We start from the raw sequence: 11228 nt of genomic DNA on the forward strand, positions 1-11228 counted from the left end.
GGTCCCTTAGTTTTAACCTTATGCTACTTTCCGGGAACTTTACAGTTTTGGCTTTAACATTTAGGTCTTTGATCCATTTTGAGTTAGTTTTTGTGCATGGTGTGAGGTATGGATCCTAATTCATTTTTCTGCCTATGGATATCCAGTTTTGCTAGTACCATTTGTCCATCCTGCCACTCTCTGTCTCTTTATTGGTGCATTTAGTCCATTTACGTTCAGAGTAATCATGGATAGGTATGAGTTTAGTGCTGTCATTTTGATGTCTTTTTCTGTGTGTTGACAGTTTATTTTTTCCACTTATTTTTTTGTGCTGAGTAGCTTATGTTATATATTGTCTTTTCCTCTTATTTGTTGTTGTTGATTTTGTTTTTGCTGAGTCTTTATGTTTTTCTTATATTTTATTTTGTTGTGTAGGACTGTTAGTCTCTTTTGTGGTTATCTTAATATTTATCCCTATTTTTCTAAGTTTAAACCTAACTTTTATTTCTTTATATCACCTTGACGTTCTCTCCATATGAAAGATCTATGACTGCATTTTTTAGCTAGCACTGTTTGTTAAGGAGATTATTTCTTCCCCATTGAATGGACTTTGACCCTTTGTTGAAGATCAGCTGTCCATAGATGAATGGGTTTATTTCTGAGTTCTCAATTCTATTCCATTGGTCTATGTCTGTTCCCGTACCAGTACAAGGCTGTTTTGAGTAGTGTGGTTGCATAGTAAGTTTTGAGATCAGGAAGCGTGAGGTCTCCTACTTTGTTCTTCTTCAATATTGCTTTAGCTATTTAGGGCCTCCTTCCTTTCCATATGAAGCTGGAAATTAGTTTTTCCATTTCATTAAAGGATGTCGTTGGAATTTGGATTGGGATTGCTTTGTATATATAGATTGCTTTTGGTAGTATTGTCATTTTCACAATGTTAAGTCTTCCAATCCAGGAACATGGAATGCTTTTCCATTTATGTAGATGTCTTTTAGTTTCTTCCAGTAGGGTTTTTATAGTTTTCATTGTATAGGTCTTTTACATCCCTGGTTATATTTATTCCTAGGTATTTTTTTCTTTTGGGGACTATTGTAAATATATTGTTTTCTTGATTTCCTTTTCTGAGTTCTCCTTGTTTCTGTAGAAGAACCCAATGTATTTTTGTGTGTTAATCCTGTACCCTATCACTTTGCTGACTCCTATTAGTTTCAGTAACTTTCTTGTGGAGTCTTTGGGGTTTTCTACGCCTAGGATCATGTGATCTGTGAATAAAGATAGTTTTACTTCTTCCTTTCCAGTTTGAATATACTTTCTTTTCTTGCCTTATTGCTCTAGCTGGGACTTCCAGTACTATATTGAATAAGAGTGGTGATAAAGGGCATACTTGTCTGGTTCTTGTTCTCAACGGGAATCCTCTGAATCTTTCTCTATTGAGAGTAATGTTGGCTGTTGGTTTTGCATATATGCCCTTAATTATGTTGAGGAACTTCCCTTCTACTCCTATTTTGCTGAGAGTTTTTATCAGGAAATGGTGTTGGATTTTATCAAATGCTTTTTCTGGATTGAGATGATCATGTTTCTTTTCCTTTATATTATTTATGTGGCGAATTATGTTGATTGATTCTCTAATACTGAACCATCCTTGTATTCCTGATATGAATCCCACTTGATCATGATGTATTATTTTTTGACATGCTGTTGTACACTGTTGGCTAGAATTCTTGCATCTATATTCATGAGGGATATAGGTCTGTGATTTTCTTTTTTAGTAGTGTCTTTGCCTGGCTTTTGGTTCAGGGTTCTTTTTTTTTCTCTCCTCCTGTTCTAGAATTCCAATTATGTGTAAATTATCCCTTTTGATAGTGTTGACATAACTCTTAGGCTTTCTTCATTTTCCTTCTTTTTTCTGCCTGTTCCTCAAACAAATTAGTATCAAGGGATTTTTCCTCTATTTCACTGATGTTTTCTTCCCTTGGTTCAGTTCTACTTCTGTGTCCTTCTATTGAGTTTTCTATTTCTGATATTTGATTGTTAATCTTCTAGAGTTCTAGTTGTTGTTTTTGTATGGTTTCTAACTGTCAATTTGTTTTGTTATTTTGCTCTTGTATTGTTTTCCTGAATTCTTCTAGGGTTTTGTCTGTGTTTTCCTTGCTCTCTTTGAGGATCCTATGTATAAGGCTTTTGAATTCCTTGTCAGGTAGTTCTATTACCATCTTCCTCAGGAAGGTTTTCTGCCCCTTTATTTTACTGTCTTGTTTGTGTGATCTTATTCTGTTTCTTCACACAATTTGTTATTTTCTGCTGTCTCCGAGGCATTAAATTTGGTGCTAGCAATTAGTGCATTCTCCGGAGGTCAGGGCAGGACTTCTCCGTGTCCACTGGGAAGGAGTGCTGCTAAAATGGACAGGGTAGGCTCACTCTGTGTGGACAAATTGGCATCTTAGTAGGTGGTGAGATCAAGGTGTTTCAGCGCAAGTGCAGACAGCCTGCAGGAACTGTTTGGGCATGGAATATGTGCTATTGTAGCCAGTGGACATTAGATGAGGGTGCCAGGTTCTCCTGCTTGTCTTTTGGGCATAGTGGTGCCTGTCAGAATGTGACTGGCATTGCTGGCAAGGTGATGTGTATTCTCACTGGTCACTGGGTTGGGTGCTGTGCATGTACACTACCTGTTGCCAGGTGATTGGGGCAAGGGTGCATGGGTCACTGGTCACTGGGTGGGTGGCACGGGAACTCACACCACCAGTTGTTGGGTGGGCATGGTGGTGTAAGGGTTGTTGGCATGAGCGAGCATGAGCCTCCTGTTGCAGGTCCAACAGTGTGTTAGCACATGCTGTGGATTGTCAGCAGGGGTGGCTGCGTGCTGATGGCCAGGAGTGGTTATGAACCTCTGGTCACAGGTCTGCTGTGGATTGCTGGCAGGCAAGGCTGTGCAAGAATGGGCTGAGGCAGGTGCAAGCCTCCGACTGAAGGTCCTATGGTGTAGGAACGTATGCACCATGTATCACCATGTTGGGGGGGTGAGGAGCGGGACTCACTGCTGGTGACTGGGAGGGTGGGGGGTGGGGAGAGGGGAGCATGCTCCCCCAGTCTCTGGTGTAGGCACTGGGCACTCTCTGCAGGGTGCAGCCAGCGATCTGGACCTGGCCCTGATCAAATGTGAGGAGGTGGGGCTGTCCAGAGTCTGGTCAGGTGGGAGATCTCTAGCTGCTACTCCAAGGATCCTCCACTTTGCCAGTGCCACCTGCCCAAATGATCAGGGACTGAGGCTGGTGAGTAGTTCTGTCCCTATTTCCTGGCTCCCTCCCTGCTCTATGGTCACCTGGATCCCTAGGGCTCTCGTTCAACTTCCTGCACTTTCTGTCCTTAGATCCAGTTCATGTTCTGCTCACCTTGCTTCACTCTGAATTCGTCTACACATTATCTCTGTCTCCTACTGGGGATCCCATGAAGTTACCTTCCTGTGCTCCTCACCCCGGAATGCTGCTTGCTTTGTCTCAAGATTGCCATGCTGTGCCACTATTTTCATTCAGTTTTTCCTTCCCTTCGGTGTTGATCTAATTCTTCATCCTTCTGTCTGATATTATGGGTGCCCAGATTGTCATCTGTGTCTGTTTCACTTGGTTTCTCAGTTTTTTGCTGCAGGGGGATGGCAAGGCGTGTGCGACTAATCTACCATCATTAAAAGCCATCCCAAATTCTTAGTAATTTTTGAATAAGGGGCCCCATATGTTAATTTTGCACTGGGCTCCACGAATGACAAAGCAGATCTTGCAAGAGGATCTAGCCCATCATGAACTCCACACCTTTGCCTGTGATTGGTGGACATTGACTCACTTCTGACCAATGAGGAACAAGGGACTTGCTCTGGGGATTCTAGGAAAATCTTTTCCCCCTGAAAAGAGAGGGCTCATGAAGAGCTTTTTATTTCTCCCCATGCCCCATTCCTTCCTGCTTCATGTGTTGTGATCTAACCACTTCTCACCTTGACTGCCACCACCCCAGCCCAAACCACCACCATCTTTTGCCTAGAATATTCGGGTCCTCTCCTCACTGGTTTCCCTGCTTCCTCCCTCACCCTCTACATGCAGCCAGAGGGGTCGTGTTAGAATCTACATCAGACCTATCCCTCCTCTGCCCAGAACTCTCCAGGGACTTCCCATCTCACTGTGAGTGAAAGCCTACAGCCCCACCATTCCCTACAAGATGCTACATGATCTTTGCCCCACCCACACTAGGACCTCCACACCTGCTTCTCTCCCTTCATTTGGTCTGATCCAGCCTCTCTGGCTTCCTCCCCATTCCTCAGACTCATCAGGCATCCTCAGTCTCTGGGTCTTTGCACTGGCTGTTCCCTGTGCCAGGAATGCTCTTCCCCCAGGAATTCCCACGCCCCCTCACCCACTTTCTTCAGGTCTCTGTTCATATGTCACCATCTCTGTATGGCCTTCCCTGATTCCCCATCTAAAACCTAAACTCCCCACACCCTGTATACCCTACCCCTTCCCTGTTTTACTTTTCTAATCTACTATATCATATTCTGAGGTATTTGGTTGATTGTCTGCCTCACCCAGCTGGAATGTCAGCTCTGTAAGGGCTTTGTCCCTAGCTTTTTCCCAGGGCCTGGGAGAGTGGTGGGCACAGGGCTGTCGCTCAATAAACAATGGCTGAATGAGTGAATGAATGAATAAATGGTGGGGCCTGGCAACATAGGACCATGGGGGGACCCTCAGGGACCACGCTGGGGCTGAAAAGCAGAAGGAACAGCCTGGGTGGGGACCCTGGTGACTAAGTGCAGCCTCTGACAAGCCTGGGCCTCCCACCTCCAGAATTCTCCTGAGGGAGGTAACAAAATGCCCTGCTTATTGGCACCTTCATGGATTGCATCTCCTGTTATTACTGCTGAAGTCATCTCATTAGGGACAGGGGCTGGATTTGAGGCCAGGTCATCTGACTCTGGAGCCTGTGCTAAGGGTCATACCTGGGGCTGTGGCCCAGGGGGCAGGGCCTTGGGTACAAGGGGTAGGGGTGGTGGTTGGTGCCTCAGCTTTGACTCTTCCACCTGGGTCGCTGCAGCAGCATTCAGCTGCTTCTGTCTTCCTGCCCAGACCCAGAGGGGCCTTCAGCTGAGGGGCCCATCCTGACATGACAGGTCAGTCCACTCCAGGCGGCCCTCAGCCAACCTGTGCCCAGCGGGTTCTCCCACTCCCCATTGTTCCCTCACAGTACATCCCAGACCTTCCCTGCCATGTCATCCTCTCCAATCAGAACCTCCCCTTCTGTCCCACTCCCTCTGGGCCACTCGCTGCTAGGGACACATGCATTCATCAGTGCCCAGAGGGATTGGAGAACGGGTGGAGGGTGGGGGACCTAACCCAGTCCTATTTGTACTTCACCTGCTACTGGCACTTGGGGTGACGAGTGGTGGGATTTCAGACTCCACGACAGCAGAAGCCCGACTGGGGGTGGGGGGTGGGTAGGGCACTGTGCCCTGGATGTTGTATGTATGCCATGGGTGTCACATGTGTGCCCTGGGTGCCACTTGAGGCAGGCTCCGATGAGCAGTTTCTATTGGTCATCACCAGCTGTGAAAGATCATTCAGCAATTTAACATTAATTGCCCTGGGCGCTGTTTTCAATAGTTAGGCGCTTGCGTGACAGGGCCTGGGATGAGCTATTCCAGGGATGGGTACATGCAGACGAGCAAGCTGGAGAGGGCCAGCCCCGTGGGGGCGGCACACACCTGCTGCTCTCCTCTCTGGCTTTGGCCCAAGCAGCTATTTGGAGAGAACCCAGGAACAGGTGGGCCTATCTCCACGGTGCTCACGACGGGGTCTGGGCTGCAGGGACAGCTCACCGAGAGAGGAGGAGGCTCAGGAAGCCGTGGTCAAACAACTGGCCCTCCATCCATCACATCACCTAGGTCAGGAAGCTGGTGGAGGGTCCTGGGTACTGATGCCAAGTGACCACGGGGAGGCACAATGCTAGCTGGGGCCCTGTTTGCACAGACTCAGCTATCAAGAGGGGCTGGCTGGGCCACCCTGCTATTTTCACCCTCTGCTGTTCCAGCTGGGTCCCCCCTCCCCATGCTGGCCCTGCCCAAGGTGGAGGCTCACAATGTCTGAACCAGAAAGGGCATCAAGGGGAACCCAGTCCCCACCTCTGATTATGATGAGGAGAAGGATCCCGGTGCCTGGCTGGGTGTGAAGAGACAATATGGCGTGCAGTGTTTATTGACCACTTCCTGCGTGCTGGGCACCATTTGCACGTGCACATATCACCTCACTGAATCCTCACCACAGCCCTGTGAGGTGGGCACCATTATTCCCACCTCCCATTGCAGAGATGAGGAACTGAAGACTGGAGGGACGGGCTTAAACTGGGTCCCACAGTTAAGGAGTGTAGAGCGGGAATTAGAGTACAGGGCTGGTCCCACCTCACTCCCAACCCCCAAGCTGGAGAAGGAGGGATGCTGGTGTTCTGGGCAGGGTCACTCACAGATAGGACCCAGGACTCTTGCCCCTTGGGGGTCCCTGTTATATTAAAAAATGCCAGAACAGGATCATGAAAATCAGGGCCTGGCTGACATGTTTAATGAACACACGAGCCCTTCACCACTGTGAAGGTCAGTTTTTCACATGTCAGTGTGGGTGTACTCAGGCATGAAGACCGGGACGGGTGAGTCGTGGAAGAGTTGGGGCTCGTGGTTAGGTGCACAAGGTTTGTGGCCAGACTTCCTGCAGTCAGATTCCAGGGCAAGTCACTCACTGTCTGTGCCTCAGTTTCCCCATCTGAGGCCAGGGCTTATAGCAGCATGCTCCTCCTAGGGCTGTTGTGGGGGTTAAAGGGGTCAGTGGTGGGTGCACAGTCACTGCTCAAGGGGCACTGGTGACAGTCACTTGTCCACACAGTTCTCGGCTTCTCTGTGACTGAAAACAGTCGTATTTTCAGGTAATTCCAAAAGTCTAAACTAAAGGCCTTTTGTGAAAGAGGGCCCGCCCCCCCCCCACCCCCCGGATAGGCTCTGGCCCTGGGGACGGATTGCATCCATTTATTTTACAAAGAGGTGTGTTTATCTGCATTTCCACCTCAAGGCTCCAGGGAAATATTTGTGAGGAGGCTGCTCCCAAAATAACCTGATTTAGCTTGGGAGCTAATTAGGCGGAATCAATGTGGTTTAGTCAAAAGAGGGGTTCTTTACAAAGACAGTGTGCAGATTAAAAATGAGCTCTGCTCGGGCGAACGCAGGGTTGGGGAGGGTTTTGCTGACTGCATAGAACTGCCCAGGGCAAGATTTCCCCTCCGGCCTCCATGGCTACAGATTAAATCCGTGCCAGGGTCTGACACTAGAACTCCTCGGGGGCACCCGCAGATGGGATGTGGCAGAGGACCTGGAACACATAGCCCCTGGGCGTCCGCGCCCCACATCCCTCCCTCAGCCCTCAGTATTGCCCGTGGTGACGTCAGCATGAACAGCAAATTAGGAGTCAGTGGTTGTCGGTTCAAATTCCAGCTCTGCCACTTAAAGCATATGTGTATTTAGGTATGTACATGACCACTCTGAGCCACAGTTTCCACATCTGTAAAATGGGAACATATAATACCACCTCCTTCCCGGGGCTTGAAAAAAGCAATATGCTAAAATGCTTAACAAAATGCCGGGCATATTTTAAATGCTCAGTGAATGCTGGGTATTAGTTTTACTTCCTCCTTTGTTAAATGGAGAATAAGAATCGCATGTATATGTATGTGTATATGTATGTACACTCACATACACACATATGTCACCTATGTTGTGTGAATTATATGAAAGAGCATCTTTCTTGGAACGCTTGAAGGCTCATAAATGTAGCTGTCCTTCTCTTGAGGGATGGGTCGGAACAAGGGTCGTTTTGGACATCAGGCCTGACCAGTCAGGGTAACCTGGATTAAGATGCAGTAACAAAGATCCTCCAAATCTTGGAGGCTTGTAACAATAAAGGCTTGTGTCTTGCTCAAGCTGCATGTGCAGTGTGGGTCCCTGGGAACTCTGCTCAGTGTCTCCTCACTGACAACCAGGGTGAAGGAGGAGCCGCCAGCTGCTGTGTTCCCACTGCCTAGGCAGAAAGGCATAGAGCCTTGGTCATTAAGCACCCCAGCCTGTGGGTGGTTCACATCACTTATGCTCACCACCCATTGGCCAGAGTTAGTCACATGGCCCCACCAACCCCAGGGGAACAGGAAGTTTCACCCTACCCTGTGCCCATAGGGCAGAGAGCTGGACACATGGTGAGTGACAGTGTCTTAGGCTGGGTTCTCTAAAGAAGCAAAACCTGTGAAGTGTATATATATATACATATGTGTGTCTGTGTATATGCATATATGTATATATATGTATACAGAGAGAGATTTATCTCAAGGAAATGGCGCATGCAGCTCTAGAGGCTGGCAAGTCCCAAGTCTGTGGATCAGGCATCAGGCTGGAGGCATCTCCTGACTCATGTAGCTGCAGGGACTGATGAACCCAAGATTGGTAGGTCAGACAGCAGGCTGCTGGCTCACAGGCTGTGGAGGCTGACGAATTCCAAGATTGCAGGTAAGCTGCTAGCTCTAGTCTCTAGAATCAGAGGTCAGATGATGATGATCTGAATGCAGAAACCAGAGCAAAAGCCTTGCTAGAACATCCATTTATTTCTTGGAGGCAGGCCACACTCCCAAGGAAACCCCCTTTTAAGTGATTGGCTGCTCATAGCAGATCTCATCATGAAGTTAATTACATTATCACTTGACTGCCAAATTACATTATAACTGTCAAACCACTGAGAATCATGGCCCACTCAAGGTGACACACAACCTTAACCATCATAGACAGCAATGACTTCCAGGGATTCCCCAGAAATTGTTGTTGGGTGCCATCCAGTGGATTCCAACTCACAGCGATTCTATGTAACAAAATAGAACTGCCCTATGGGGTTTCCTAGGCTGTAATCTTTATGGGAGCAGATTATCAGGTCTTTCTCCCATGGAGCTGCTAGGTGGGTTAGAACAAGCAACCTATGGATTAGCAGCCAAGTACTTAACCATTCCACCTCCAGGGCTCCTTCTCCCGAGAAACAAGAACTTGGTAATTGACTCTGCAACATATGTGGGTAGACAACGGATGCTTGCCCATTAGAATGCACACAGTGGTGAGAGAAGTCCTGCAGCTCCACTTTGTTCTCCTTTCTCATGGATCAGGATAATGAAAACTCAACAAAGGATAACAAGCCTTGTAGCTAATTCTCTCTCAGATCTTTTCTCATGGATAATTCCTTTAATATTATAAAACCTGTGTTTGTGAGAAGGGTAAAATTGTTCTTTTGTTTATGTTTCAATTCCCAAAGAGAAATGTTTGCTGCAGAAAGGGCCTCTTTCTTAATTACAACAATTAATAAATAATAATCTCACTCACGGACGTGTGTGTGCATGCACACGTGTGACTTTCACAAGCCTTCAAAGCTCACACAACCCTTTCCATCGATGCCCCTGACCCTGAACTAAGCAAACCCAGGACCAGCTCCCAGCACAGATGATACGTGAATGGAGCCCCATGTCTTCCTGTGTTTCTACTCCTGCCTGATTTGGACAGTTAACCCTGAGTCTCCATTCTGTAAGCGAAGAAATGGCAGCATTGGACTAGAAAACTCAAGCGAATGGACAGTTCACCCTGGCTCTGGTCACCCTCGTGCTCCTGCCTAGCCGATGGTGCTCCCCAGGTCTCCTGGTCCTGGCTGTGTTCACCCTAGTGCTACTGCCTGGCTGATAGCGCTCTCCAGGGCTCCAGCTCCTGGCTCTGGTCACCCTGGTGCACCTGCCTGGATGATGGTGCTTCCCAGATCTCCAGCTCCTGGTTCTGGTCCTCGTAGTCCTCCTGCCTGGCCAATAATGCTCCCCAGATATCTAGCTCCCTCTGAAGTGCAGACTAGGGGGTTTGTCTCTGGCCTCTTGCTCCACCCTTTTACCCTGCTTTCTCCTCTACATGTGAGCACCCACTCCTTGTGCCAGCCTCCTGGGAACAAGGAGCCATTCTCAGAGGCCCACCTTGCAGTGGGAAGAGGCCTGACCCATTGGAGGTGCTTCCCAACCCTCATGCCCACACACCCAAGATGACCTGGTCCAGTGCAGCTTCTCTGAGTTCCAGAGCTGCCCCACAGCCCACATTGGCAGGGGGAGTTATCAGATGGGAGATATCAGTGGAGATGAGGACAAATGACACCATTTATTCCCAAAAGACTAGATGGGCTTATTATCGTATTTTTCAGATGCAAAAAAGTGGTAATTAGAATGTTTTGACCTCAGGGAATCTTTAGATGGGAAGTATACCAAAATGTTATTTAATCTACATAAAAGAAAAACTCTAGGAGCCAATGCAATGGAGAGTCACAATCTCTTGCCCAATTTCTTTACAGAGCTCAGGTAATAAACAGAATTTTGGCCAAAGTTCAGATTGTAATGGACCTGGTAGTTCTGTGGACCACACTATTTCTCAAGTTCCATGGAAACTGGAAAGATCCCCATATGGGCTCTCTGCACCATGCAGTGGAGTCTACCATAGTAATAAGGCCCAGGTAGAACCCTCTGGTAATTTCCCTCCTAATCAGGATACCACTTTGGGGTGAATTGCAGAGATTACTGTCATCATCAAAGACTTGGAAGATGCAGGGGTGGTGATGTGATCACCTCTTCATCTAACTTCCCTGTTTGGCCAGGGTAGAAGGCAGATGGTTCTTGGACAATGGCTGTGGGCTACTCCAGACCTAGTCAGGCACTGACTTTAATTGCAGCAGCTATTACAGATATGTCATCTTCACTTGAGAAAATCAACAAAGCCCCTGATACCTCACGTGCAGCTATTGACCTGGTGAATGCTTTTTGTCCTATACCAATTTACCAGGGCTGTAAGAAGCAGTTTGCTTTTACCTGTCAGAGCAAACAGCACACATGCACAGTCTCACTTCAAGGCTATGCCAATTCTCCGTTTTGCCACAGTAGAGTCTTTAGAGATTGGCAATCATTTTTTCATTGTACGAAACATCGCCTGGTCCACTACATTAGTGACATTTTGCTCTTTAGACAAAAAGTAGTAAGTACATTTAGTGCCTAAGACAAATATGAACCCTAGTCTTGGTTCCAATTTCTGTATGAGTAAGGGTCTAGTCGGGAGATAGAAACCACACCAGTTATTTAAACAAGCACACACACATGCACACACACATATAAACTAAAATCCA

This window comes from Elephas maximus, chromosome 25 (assembly GCF_024166365.1).
Source record: "Elephas maximus indicus isolate mEleMax1 chromosome 25, mEleMax1 primary haplotype, whole genome shotgun sequence".
NCBI classification, from domain to species: domain Eukaryota; kingdom Metazoa; phylum Chordata; class Mammalia; order Proboscidea; family Elephantidae; genus Elephas; species Elephas maximus.